The sequence below is a fragment of the Camelus ferus genome, chromosome X (assembly GCF_009834535.1).
Source record: "Camelus ferus isolate YT-003-E chromosome X, BCGSAC_Cfer_1.0, whole genome shotgun sequence".
Classification (NCBI taxonomy): domain Eukaryota; kingdom Metazoa; phylum Chordata; class Mammalia; order Artiodactyla; family Camelidae; genus Camelus; species Camelus ferus.
Window position 1 is genome coordinate 33,797,734 of NC_045732.1, and position 11,158 is coordinate 33,808,891.

Genomic DNA, 11,158 nt, shown 5'->3' on the forward strand with positions numbered 1-11,158 from the left:
GTTTAACCAAAAATGGAAGTTCTCTCTGGGAAAGAGATTTTCTCTAAATTTAACAGATAATCTTAACAATAAATACAATAAATGACATGATAAGTTGTAAGCTAAAATTTTCTGAAGTGTTAATAATAAATATTTTTGAAAATTCATTTTAGGAAACTAAATTATTTCTCTATTGTCTCTACTGAAATGATATTATAAATCATTGTCACACGAAATGGCAATCAAAGCATGTGTATGGAAAATGTGGGAAAAATATAGAGGTGGCTCAGGCTTTCAATTAGAAAAAACATTATGTTAGTTTTCTCGATTGTGTTTTAATCATAGAATTTTTCAACTATTTAAATAAGGTACTTTATTATGATTTTTTTTCATTCTAAATGAATATTTACCTTTACATGTAAATTTGTATTCCTAATTTTGTATTCTTTTCCTAAAAGATGGTACCTAAAATTGCATAAACTTCAGATTCCACAAAATCTGTATTTTTCTAGAGCTCAAGAGATTGTAAAATTCCAAATGCCAGTATACCACGTACATTATGGATCCTAACTGTGTCAGAAATTACCTGTGACCAGCCTGTTAGAAGCCTGGTATCAGACTTACTAGAGTGATAATGATTAGTTGAGAATGGGTAAAATTTGTTATAGGAGTCAGAGTAGTTGAAAACCATATAACCTGGTTAAAAATCTATGTTGGTAGAGCTGGTTAGAAATAATAATTATAAAAATGAAAATAATCATATCTAACATTTGTTGAATACCTTCTGTGGGCAAAGCTCATAGTGTGCCTTTAACATCTATTCTCAGTTAATCTTCATATTAACTTTATTACAGTAGCTGTCATATAAATAAGGGCAAATTCCCAGATAACTCATATGCTAAGACCTGCTGAATCCCTGTTCATTGGGAAAATCTCATGGAGCCAGGATCAATAGCAGGTGTGCTGGTCGTCTCTTGCTTATTTATTCTAGGGAAGTGCATGGTGATCTAGCAGAGCGAGACATTCAGTTACAGGGGAAGTGCCCCGACTCTTCACTGCGGAGATTTTAAGCTATATGTTTAGCTTTGTGAGAAGGCTTTGTATCATATCAACTTGTTTAGGCTAAATTACATCCCAGAATTCCTTTCTTGTATATTCCTAGTTGAAATGGGCCACAGAGAGATTCCCAGAGAGATTTGGGGGACTGAAAAGGAGGCGGCCAATATACATTGTTGCTGATCTACTTACTTACCTCATTGGGGTGAAACACATGTAGGTTGGGGCTACGTGTGTTTTTAACTCCTTGGTGAAAGGCCCTGCCTTCTCCAGGATACTTTGGTCTCAGAGGCAACAAGGATAGATAAGAATTTTACTTCATCCTTGTCAGTTTGCAGCTTGTGCTCATGGGGTTCCAGCCTTGTTGTGTTCTTTCCTTCCTGACTGCTTGCCCTGTAGATTTCAGGATCCAGCGTCAGATGTGGACACAATCTTATAGAAATTGCTTAACCAGTTACCACAATTGTGAAAACAACTCCTTTGTTATAAATTCCTCTCTCTCTCCTAATGGTTTTGCATAGTTGATTTTCATGGAACTTGGCTAAAGGCTAACTCCTTTTCTCAGAGGCCAGTTTGCAGAGAATTAGTCTTGGACAAGTATGGCAGACTGTATTTTCCAAAGGCTGTGCTAATATACATCACTTCCCACATTCCCTTCTAACAATGCAATGTTGCTATTCCTCCATTGAGAGATGGGGTCTGGGTTCCCTCCCCTTGAACCTGGGAAAACCTTTGTAATTTCTTTCACTAAAAGAATGCAGCAGAAGGCTAGGTTATAAAAGGCAATATAGATTCCATCAAGTTCTCTCTCTCATCTTGGGACACTCTCTTCATGGAACACAGCCATCCTTCTATAAGAAAGTCTAAACTAGCCATGCTAGTCCCACATGGGAGACCATATGGAAGGGCCCATGTGGAGAGGAGCTTAAGTCTCCAACTGATACCCAGCATTAACCATCAGACATGTGACTGAGGCTTTAGAAGTTTCCAGTCTCCAGCTTTTGAGTCTTTCTTCTGAGGCCTTAGACATTGTGGAGTAGAATGGAACAGAAATGAGCTGTCCCAACAAACTAAAGATTTTTGAGCAGAATAAATATTGCTTTTCACCACTAAATTTTGGAGTAACTTGTTATTTGGCATTAGTAACTGGAAAGACAAATTAGCCTTGTGTCATGGCTATTATTGCAGCATAACAAATTTCTCCAAAATTTAGTGATTCAAAAGTATAAATATTTACTATTTCATGCAGTTTCTGAAGGTCGGGAATTCAGGAGTTGCTTAACGTGGTAGCCCTGGCTTAGAGTTTCCCATGAGGCTGTAGTCAAGATGTTGGTCAGGGCTGTAGTCATTTAAAGGTTTGTCTAGGCTGGAGGATCATCTTCTAAGATGGCCCCTCACATGGTTATTGGCAGGAAGCCTTAATTCCTTGCTGGATGTTGGCAATAGGCCTCGGTTCTTTGCATGTAGACCTCCCATAGAGCTGCCTGAATGTCCTCGTGATGTGACATTTGGCTTCCCCTGGAGCAGGTGATCCAAGAGAGAGACCAAAAAGAAAGTGAAAATGCCTTTTATGATCTAGTCTTAGAAGTTTCACACTGTCATCTCTACCACATTCTGTTTTTTATAGTCACTAAGTACAGCCCACACTCAAGAGGAGGACAAATAGACTACCCTTTGGAGGAGGGTGTGTCAAATAATTTGTGAATATATTATAAAATTACTACACTCTGACCTCAAAGGTGGCCTCTGTGCCTCTGTCTCCCGCTCTGTCAGCATCTCATTCTCTTTTCACAAAAGGAGGCTGCGAGAGTATGTCATCTCCCTAGGAAACACTGGAAAAAACTAGTTTGGAGGGGCTGGGAGACTATCCAGTGCAGATTATATTCACCTGATAAGTTGGAGGAAGGCTGTTTGTAAGAATGATCCAGGAGGCATACATTGTCTAATCTGGAAAATATAAGACTGGCACCTGCAGCTGATTTGTGGAGATTGAGAAAATATTAACCAGAATTTGCAGTATTGTTCTTAAGTCTCTTCTAATAACTGGGAAACCTGTATCATCCTGGAAGGAAAAAGAGCTCTCCTACGTTAATGCTCAGCATTGGATCCTAGGATCCATTGTTGAACATTTCATTGGTAAGGATTAGGTGTTTTACCTCAGTGAGGTTTGCAAGGGGATGAGAGATACCAGTAACAAAGCAGTGTGAGGAGAAACTGGAATGGCCTCCATTCTCAACTTTCCAATGTACCAGTACATCTGGAACTGAATAGAAGAGCCATTAACAGATTAGATTAAAATAGCACTTCTTTGAGAGCAGGGCCACTTGGATGACAGTTCTCTTGGAGTGCAAGATGGCTAATTGGCACTACCCCCTGAGTCTCTTGTAATTTCTGGTGTTCCATTCCTACTAGTTGAGGCACTTCTTCTGGAAGTATTTGTTCCATCTGGCTCATATCCAGGGTGGTAATCTAAATGGAAACTCAGAAGTTGCCCATTCGCTGCCACATTTTAAAAAAATTTGCTATTACTGGTCACATATTGCTTTTTGTTGTTGTTGAGGTGAAATTCACATAACATAAAATTAACACTTTCAAAATTACACTTGGCATTTAGTACATTCACAATGTTGTGCAACTACCACCTCTATCAAATTCCGAAACATTTTAATCACTCCAAAATAAAACCTTTACGTATTTATCAGTCACTTTCCATTTTCCTTCCTTATAGACCCTGGCAACCACCATTCTTCTTTCTTTCTCTATAAATATACCTATTCTAGATTTCTCAAACAAATGGAATCATACAATATGGGGCCTTTTGGGTCTGTTTTTTTTTTTTTTACTTAGCATAACGTTTTCAAAATGTATGCATGTTGTAACATGTATCAGTCCTTCATTCCTTTTTATGGCTGAATAACTTCCATTGTATGAATATACCACATTTTGTTTATTCATGTGTTGGTAGACATTTAGGTTGTTATCACTTTTTGACTGTAGTGAGTAGTGCTGCTATGAATATTGGTGTACAAGTATTTGTTTGAGTACTTGTCTTCAACTGTTTTCGGTATATATGTAGGAAAATTGCTGGGTCACATGGTTATTCTATGTTTAACTTTTGAGGAACCACCAAAATGTTTTCCAGAGGGTGCACCATTTCATATTCCCACCAGCAGTGTACAAGTGTTCCAGTTTCTTCACATCCTCACCAACAGTTATTTTCATTTTTTTAAATAAGAACCATCCTAATGGATGTGAAGTGTTATCTCATTGTGATTTTGATTTGCATTTTCCTAATAATTAGTGATGTTGGGCATCTTTCCATGTGCTATTGACCATTTGCATATCTTCTTTGGAGAAATGTCTACTTAAATTCTTTGCTCATTTTTTTCAGCTTTATTGAGGTCTAAGTGACACATAAAATTATAAGATATTTGAAGTATATAACATGATGATTTGATATACAGCTACATTGTGAAAGGATTCCCCCCAGCAAGATAATTAACAAATCCATCACCTCACATATTTATCTTTTAGGGGGTTGAGAACATTTACATTCTACATTTTTAGCAAATTTTAATTATTATAGTGTTATCAACTATAGTCACCATGTTATACATTAGATCCTGTGATCTCTTTCATCTTTTTTCCTATAAATACATTTTATTCAAAGAACAATTTTGTTAACTTGTGAATACATACACATGCACACATGCAGGCAGTTGATTTTCATTTTTCACAGTAGTTATGTAGTTATATTTTAGAAAGTCACCACAGACACTGAATTAGTGAATACTGAACCATTTTCCCTCAAGGAAATATAGAGTTAGGTTCCTATGAGCCTCGATCACAACATTTTCATCAACCAATCAATACAACATTGTTTTATGTGTGATTATGCTTAAAGCTACCTTAGTTAATATATATTGTTGATTCATTAACATTGAACTCACAGCCGACAGCACTATAACTCATGCCTGAATGAAGGTTATTGAATAGATGTATTTTCTCCATAAGGCGTATCACAACCTTCTTGTGCTTAGGAACACTAGACAGCACTTCAGCACTATGCTTGGGGATCATTTTAAACAGCAAAATCACCAACAAAAAGGACAAAAATGCAAAAAATGTAGCACTAAGTAAACTGTGAAAAGGACACTTGTTTACACTATGAAAGCTAAACAAGAAGACAGAAGTGTTGCCTTATTTGACCTCAGCTGGGAAGGTGTACTTTAGGCAACTCAATTTTTTTGTCACACTATGTATGTCCATGAATGACTGTGAAATTTTTTTTTCATAGAAGTGTAATTGACTTACAATATTATTTTAGTTTCAAGAGACCTTATTCATCTTATAACTGAAAGTTTATACTGTTTATCAACCTCTCCCTATTTCTCCTACCCCTGTCCCATGTAACCGCTTTTCTTCTCTGTTTCTAAGAATTCAACTTTTTTTTTTCAATATTTCACATATAAATGATACCATGCAGTATTTGTCTTACTCTGTCTGTCTTACTTTACTTAGCATAGTGCCCTCCAGGTTCATTCATGGTTTCACAAATGACAAGATTTTTTTCTTTTTAAAGGCTGGAATAATATTCCATTATCTGTATGTGCATCTCTATATCTATATACCACAGTTTCTCAATCCATTCATTCATCCACAAAACAGATCTATACCTTGGCTATTATGAATAAAGCTGCAAGGAACATACGAATGCAGATATCTCTTCAAGATAGTGATTTCCTCAAAGTGATTTATTCCTTGACCCATTGGTTTGTTAAGAATGTGTTCTTTAATTTCCACATATTTGTTAATTTTCCAGTCTTCTATGTCAGTGATTTCTAGTTTCATTTCATTGTATTTGAAGAAGATACTTTTTAGTGATTTAAATCTTTTAATATTTATTGAGACTTGCTTTTTGGCCTAAAATATGGTTTATCCTGTAGAATGTTTCATGGGCACTTGAGAAAAATTTGTATTCTACTGTTCTGGGGTAGAGTGTTCTGTGTATGCCTTTTTGGTTTATAGTATTGTTCAAGTCCTCTATTTCCTTATTGATATGTTTTGTTCTATCCATTATTGGAATTGGGCTTTTGAAGTATACAGTTATTATTGTAGAATTATTTCTCCCTTCAGTTTTCTAAAATGTTGCCGAATATAGTTCTGTTAGGTCCATATATGTTTTTAATTACTGTATCTTCTTGATGGATTGATCTTTTTATCAATATATAATGTTCTTCTTTGCCTTTTGCAATGTTTTTTTTACTTAAAGTCTGTTTTGTCTCATATGAGTATAGCCACTCCACCCTCTTTTGGTTACTGTAGGCATGTAATGGTTTCCCCATTCTTTCACTGTCAACCTATTTGTGTCTTTGCATCTAAAACAAATCTCTTATATATAATATATCATTGAATCACGTTTTTAATCTGTTCTTCTAATCTCTGACTTTAATTGGAAATTTAATTATTTACATTTAAAATAATTAATGATAAGGGAGGACAAACTTTTAATATTATGCTATTTGTTTTCTGTTTGTCATATCTTTTATTGTGCCTCAGTTTCTCCATTACTGCTTTATTTTGTGTTTAATTGACTTATTGTAGTGTACAATTTTGATTCCCTTTTGCTTCTTTTTCTCTCTAATTTTGATTATTTTCTTAGAGGTTATCCTAAGGATTACTACTAACCACTTAAATATATAACAACATCTTTTGAATTAATACAATCTTAGCTTCAATAGAATTGACAACTCTGCTCCTGTATAGTTCTGTCTCTCCCACTTTATATTGTTGTTGTCATAAATTGCCTTTAAACATTATGTGTCTAATAACATAGACTTATAATTATTGTATGCATTTGTGTCTCAAATAATACAGGAAAAAAGAGGAGTTACAAACCAAAAATACTATAACAGTGGGTTTTGTATTTACCTATGTAGTTACCCTTACTAGTATTCATTATTTCTTTGTATGGCTTTTAGTTACTGTCCAGTATCCTTTCATTTCTTCTGGAAGGACTCCCTTTAGCACTTAGTATGAAGCAAGTCTACTAGTGATAAACTCTCTTGGCTTTTGTTTATCTGTGAACATCTTAATTTCTTCTTCATTTGTAAAGTATTGCTTTGTTGAATATAGAATTCTTGGTTGACCATTTGTTTTTCCTTTTAGCAGTTTAAGTATGTTATTTATGGCTTCTTCTGAGAAACCATCTGTTAATCTTACTGATGATCTCTTGTACATGACAAATCACTTCCCTCATCTTGTACAGTCTTTGAAGTCTCTGTTACTTTTGCCTGTGTTTTGACAGATTTACTTGAATGCTTGGAGTTAACCAAAAAAGACAATGGGAGAAGAAAAGGAAAAAAAAAAAAAACCCTTTCTTAGTCTTTGAAGATTGACTCCATACGGACACTCCTTAAATACTTACCTAAATTATTTATAACTCTGTCTTAGCCTTCACTTCCTGCTTGTGCTTAGCCTAAAGATAAGTCTTAGGTGAACTTTTAGGGACTTTTTTTTTTCAGGTGTTTTCTGAGCAAGAGTATGGCCCAAGGAATATGTGGCTTTCTAAATTTCTCAGTATATTCAGGCACTTTTCAATGCTTTAATTCTCCAAAGAATCTTTCAGCTTTTCCAACCAGGCTTCTGGTGTGTCTATGGTTTGCTTAAACTATAATCTTTTACCCTAGGCAGCCATGTGTTGTTCATTTGTCTTTTGATGTTTTTAAGGAATATCTCCTGTGTAGCCTGTTTTCAGCCCTGAGAAAGTTTTGAGTTAGGCTAAACACAGGCAAATGTCTTGTGTCAGTACTTCAGGCAGTCACTCTACAAGTCAAAATAAACAAACACAATTCTTTGAGTACCATGTAGTCTGTCTCTCTCAGTAATAAGGAACTAGGGTCCTCCACAGGTCCATGGGCTGCTGTCTTCAAGACTGTCACCAGGCTAAGTTAGAGGGTGGGACAAAGGCAAGTAAAAGCATTGCAGAGCTCTTTGACCATTTAAAATTACCTCCTTCTTGATTCAGCATTTGCTTGGTTGTAAACTTTTGACTATTTTCCAGGGTTCCCATAATGTTAATTCTGACAGTTTTTACTCATTTTTAGGTGTTACTGTGGAGGGACAGGCCCTTGGAGCTACCTACTTTTCCATTTTTGCTGACACCACCCCTTCACATTTTGTTTTTGATTCAGCTAGTATTTATTAAGTACTTATGCACCAGACAGTATGTCAAGTATTTTACTTTTATTTTGCCCTCAGTATTTGTATGAGAACAGCACAAATATCTCCATTTCACAAAAGGAGATATGTAGACTTAGAGAAGAATTGTCCAAGGTGATACAGATAAGAAGAGATATAAATGAGCTTGAACTCAGAAATGTTTGATTTCCAATCTTAGGTTATTGATTACTAAGTTAAAATTATATATTAAGATAGTTAGGCAAGCATAATCAAAGGTGTTAGGTGACCTGATTCTAAGGGTAATTTTATGCTTAGAGTTAATTGTAATTTTTTATATGAAAGGTAGTTTTCATTTTCTATCTTTTATTCATGCTTTCCACCTAAATGGTATAACCGTGTTTTTGTGAAAGTCCTCAGTAGAAGTAAGAGAAAGAAAAACATATCCCAGATGATACACCAATAATCATGCAGAGTGGATGAACAGACTTTGATTATTGTTTACAATAGCTTGTAATCTCTTTTTTATAGATTCAAGTTAGGAGGGTTGCTGAAGTAAATGGAAAAGAGGCTAAGGGAGGATGGCTGGATACTTGACACATGATTATCCTATTCTTGTGTGTATTTCACAGTTGTTTTTAATTTTTTGGATGGAGCATTATTCAGAATATGCAAAGACTCTGGTTCCAGATTCCCTGAGTTCAAGTTGTGGCTCTATTATGGATCATCTCTGGGACCTTAGGCAAATTAATTAATCTGTTTGTGCTTCAGTTTCCTCACTATGAGCTATGCGGATAACAATTGTACTGACCTCATAGTGTGCTTGATGGTTAGATGAGCTGGTAAAGTGAAAAGCATTCAGAACTGTGCCTGGCACAGACTAACCACTCCAGAAGATTAGCTATTGCTGTTATAAAATTAAGTAAAAAAAAACTCACTTTTTTCCCCAACAAGATTTTAATGGTCACACTTCATTATCACCTCTCCTTGCCCACTTTCTTATACTGGAGGACCCTTATGGGGCAAAGGTTACTTCAGAGGCTTCTCTCTTCTTACATTTGATCTTATTAGGGTGACCATCAATCAAAGGAGAAAAAGAAAATTGAATGGGTTTCCTATCAGGCCTAACAATTTCTTCAATTCTTCTTGACCTCAAGAAGGATGAAAACATATAGACAGACATTTTTTTAATAACTGAAATTGTATAGCTAACCCTTACACTTGTACTGAAAATTCCATTTTCATTTAGCATTTATTTCCTTCTAGGTAATTTTAAGTTAAAAAATTCTAGATAACATTAATCTCAACAAAATTTTGTTAATGATGTTACCTCTAATACACCAAGATGATGAGGCTAAATATAAGTAGATAGAAGAAGTTTTTTTAAAATTCCTATTTGAAAGTCATTTTGGCATCCCATGGACATGAGGATTTATATTGTTTTCTCACCATGATACATATGAAGAATGATGTTGATGAGACTAACATAGTCCCAGGGACTCACCCAAGAATTCCTTGTATGCGCTGACTGACTGTAATCTTCATCTTCTCTTAAGAAGTCACATAAGAATTCCAGCAAATAAGTGTGACATTATTTTAATCAATAAATTTGAACCTTTTCTCAGTTATTTAAAAAGTAATCATCTTACCTATAAAAAGCAAATGTTTTGAACATGTTGAAACTTTGTAATTAGTGATGAATGTTGACAGTAAACCTCAGAGGTGACTCTGCATCATGATGGACACTGAGACTGAGAACAGCTAACCTGCCCAAGCCCTTCACCTTACAGAAGAAGAGAGGGAGCTCAGCTGCTCAAGGTCACACAGAGGAGACTGACTCCAAGGTCACTTCACTCTGGGCTCAGTCACTAAGTCCTCAAACACTTACTGAGCTTCTTCTGTGTCTCAGGCCCCATGCCCAATATAATAGTAAACAAGACACTGCCTACTTCAAGGATTGGGGGAGTGAAGAGTGGAATGGGATCAACTGATAAATAAAGCATCAACTACAGAAAAGTTCAATGGAGATGTACAAGGGTTAGTGGGAGCCCATATCAGGGGCATCAGACTGGACTTGTGAGTGAGGTTGAGGAGAGCCACTCAAAAGGGATGATATCTAACCTAAGCCTGAAGAATTAACGGGGGATAAGTCATATTTGACCAACTGATAATTAGTATTAAGGTAAGCCTATTTCCAAAATTGGCATCAAAGAGGGAAAACCAGACCTGGGACCTTAGCCAGAGATAGAATCTTTAGCTGGGGAATAATAGATAACAATACTCACTGATTTACTGTTGTTAGTTATTCAAAGCATATCTGTAATAGAATTTCATGTGATTGTCCCAATGAGTCTATGAGAAAGGATGGGTATAATCAATCTCTCAAAGAATGACCTAAAATGAAGTTAGAAGCAAATAACATGAAAATATAGTGTATGTGGCTATTTTGGTACTTTTTCTGAGATATAACAGAACCTCTGGTAGCTCAAACACACACTGTAGGATTTTGTCCATTGGAGAAGTAGAAAATGCCGTACCAGTCGTGTCACTCAGCATTCTTCCTATGAGCACTTTGCATTCTAGTTGAACTACCCCACATACAGACTTTGACCTATTTCCATAGATTCTCTTCTCTTCCCTACCCCCACTGCAGCTATACACTGAATTGGACTGCAGATATAGACTCAATTGATTCAGACCCTATAAAACAGGGCTAGGCCAATCAGATTTCCTTTGTGGAAGATTCAGTTATTAGCCCCAATTTTTTAACCTTCCTTGCATCCATATCCTTATTATGATCTCATTAGAGGCAGAGAGTACTTTCCCATCCCTGACTTTGGGCTTGCCAAAACGTGACTTGTGTTGGCCAATGGCATGGTGGAGGAAGTATCACTGTGCTATTCTGAGCCTAGGCTTTAAGAAGCCTTGTGTATTTCTTCTCATC